Source organism: Lipotes vexillifer, unplaced genomic scaffold, assembly GCF_000442215.2.
Source record: "Lipotes vexillifer unplaced genomic scaffold, Lipotes_vexillifer_v1.1 scaffold458, whole genome shotgun sequence".
Classification (NCBI taxonomy): Eukaryota; Metazoa; Chordata; class Mammalia; order Artiodactyla; family Lipotidae; genus Lipotes; species Lipotes vexillifer.
The window spans coordinates 658,936-661,776 of NW_006783957.1; the positions used below are offsets into that span (position 1 = coordinate 658,936).

General features: G+C 44.9%; 1 protein-coding gene across 1 annotated transcript in view; it reads left to right on the plus strand.

Annotated features, from left to right (window-relative positions):
* ANKRD33B (ankyrin repeat domain 33B) overlaps positions 1-2,841 on the plus strand; it is an 85,851-nt gene that overhangs the window by 10,473 nt on the left and 72,537 nt on the right. The window lies entirely within an intron of this gene.

Below are 2,841 nucleotides of genomic sequence, written 5' to 3' on the forward strand. Positions count from 1 at the left end.
AAAGAGTGACTCAGGTGTGTCTTGTCACCTACACGTCCTCCTCTTTTGAGGTCCCCAGGCTCACCCTCCATGTGCTGTGATGTCCTGCCGTGAACAAGCAGCTGCTATGGGTCCCCATATGGTGGGAGGCATCTGCTGGCCCTACAGAGGGATCAACTTGCTCTGGTCTGCCCAGGATTTTCTCATGTTGGCACAGAAAGTCCCACATCCTGGGAAACCCCTGTGCCCCTGGCCAGCTGGGGTGGTTGGTCACCCTACCTAGGAAAGCCACTCCCGTGTTGGGGCCACACACAGTGTCACCTCAGAGAAGCTGAAAGGCCCACTGACTGCAGAATTCCTCCTTTAGCAGAATCTGGAAACCCTACTTTGGTGGAAAGCTGCTGCAGTAAGTTATGGTATCTGGGGCACACCCACTGGGAGGGAAGCTTTTGCCTAAATGCAGTCGCTTAGACAGGGTTCTTTGATCACGGGACAGAGCTGTCTCCCAAGGGAGACATTATCTTGGGAGGCTTTTGGGAGACAGCAGAGTCCTTGATTGGGGGTGGGGGGGCGGGGGCCCATGGTGGGAGGGCCTGGAGCGGGGTTAATTCTCCACTGCCATACATGAAAAGTAGAATAAATACATTCTTCTAAGAAACTCAGCTATTTAAAATGCACCAGGGAATCTCTGGTGAATTTGTTTTGAATAGAAATAATTATTTAAAAATGTTGTTTGGTGTAAACAAGTCTAAATCCTTTGGGTTTGTTTAGAATGAGGTACAAATGTATGGAGTTAACTCATTTCATTTGTGAAAGACAGTGACTTACAGTGATTCTGCTAATAATACTGTTGGGTCCAAGAATACTTAAGATACTGTTACATTGTTTTTTTTTAGATATAACCTAAGGTTAATTTGGTTGAGGGGCCTTTGAAAATAACTGAAAACTTGTCAACATTCTGTTTGCATCTGGCAAGTTCCATCTATCAATCTGCAAATGGCTTGATTTCAGCATAAGTGTTTTAGCAAATGCGTGGAGTCTGTCTTTCCTTATCAATAGCATGCATACTTTAGAAAAAAGTCAAAGTAAGAAGAAAAAAGACTCGTTTTTCAAAGAAGTGGATATTCCTGAATGTTGAGTATTAAAACAGGTTTTAGTCCATTTGGGCTGCTGTGACAGAATACCACAGACCAGGGGGCTTATGAAAATCAGACATTTATTTCTCACAGTTCTGGAGGCTGAAGTCAAAGATCAGGGCCCTGCGGATTAGCTGTCTGGTGAGGGCCCGATTCCTGGTTCATAGACGGCCGTCTTCTCTCTGTGTCCTCACCGGACAGAGCAGGGGAAGGAGGTCTGTGGGGTCTCTGTAGGGACAGTCATCCACCCTCATGACCTAATCACCTCCCAAAGGCCCCATCTCCTAGGACCATCACACCTGGGGGTTAGGATTTCAGCATATGAATTTTGGGGGGACACAAACATTCAGTCGAGAGCAAAACACATCAAATACTGAAGGAATCAGTAAAAAAAAAAAAAAAAAAAAAAGGATTTAAAGTGTCTTTCCACTTGCAGAAGAGGTACATAATTTTTCAAAATTTGCTATGTGTATGACTTTCATTCAGAAAATTCCAGAGTCTCTATGTGGAAAATTGGATGGGTTTACATATAGAGAATCTCCATATCTTAAAATAGGGAATCCTGCTATTCTGTGATTTAAAACAAAAGTTCAGATGAATAAAATGAAATCATTGAAAATTAAGTAGTCACAAGATGCTTAGAAATAGAAAAAAAAAATTCTCAAAGAAAACAGAGCCTTTGAAGTTCTAAGTGATGGGAAATCCCCAAAATGCAAAATAAAAGGAAATAATCTAAAAAGGAAAGTGAAGAAAATGGATTGTTTTTAAAAAAAAGCCCTATTGATATATAATTCACATACTATGCAATTCACCCATTTAAAACCATACAATTCAGTGATTTTTTTTAGTATATGCACAGATACGGGCAGGCATCACTGCAGTCCATTTTAGGACATTTTCATCACCTCAAAAAGAAACCTTGTACCCTTCGGCTGTCACTCCTCTATTCCCCATTCCCTCCAGCCCTAAGCAACCGCTAGCTTTTTTCTTTGTTTACATTACTTATAAAAGGGTTTTTATGAAAGATGAACTATATGCCAACATATCTTGACAGTTTTCTCAGCAAAGGAATACAACTCACTTCACCACCAGAGGTGCCTGCCAGACAGGGTGACGTGTGTGGGTTCTGCTTTCAGGGTCTTAACTGTAAGTTTCCTATAAATTACTGTGTATCATAAAAAATGACATTTTTTACAAAGTATGCAAAGCCCCAAACTTGAACCATTTCACGGTGAGCCTTGGGCCGAGCTGTCCTTTTGTTCACCTCTACTTGGGCTTGCTGACCTGTCGCTGAGGTCCTCAAAGTGTGGCCTCCGTTCAGCAGTGTCGGTGGCACCTGGGGCCTCGTGACTCGGGAACTCTGTTGAACAGATCAGCACTCTGTTCAACGACCTCCCAGGGGATCCTGACACGCACTTTGGGTACCACTGCTCGAACTGCATTTCCGTCTTCTGTTTAATGTTTCTGCCAGCTCTGCCTAGGAGGCTCTCTCTCCACCTGGGCACGGCCTGGCTGTCTATCTAGTTTGAAGAGAGGATGGAGGGCCAGGCTGGCTTTGCCCTTGACTGGGTTTCCGGGGCAGGGGACTTGGGAAGTGCCCAGTGAAGGCCGCGGATGGACTGTCACCGCCATCCTTGCCCCTCTGAGTGCAAACCCCTCCGCCAGTGGGCTTGGTCCCCAATTGCCCCTGACCCGGCCACTGTCCACCGCCGCCTCTCACGGCCTC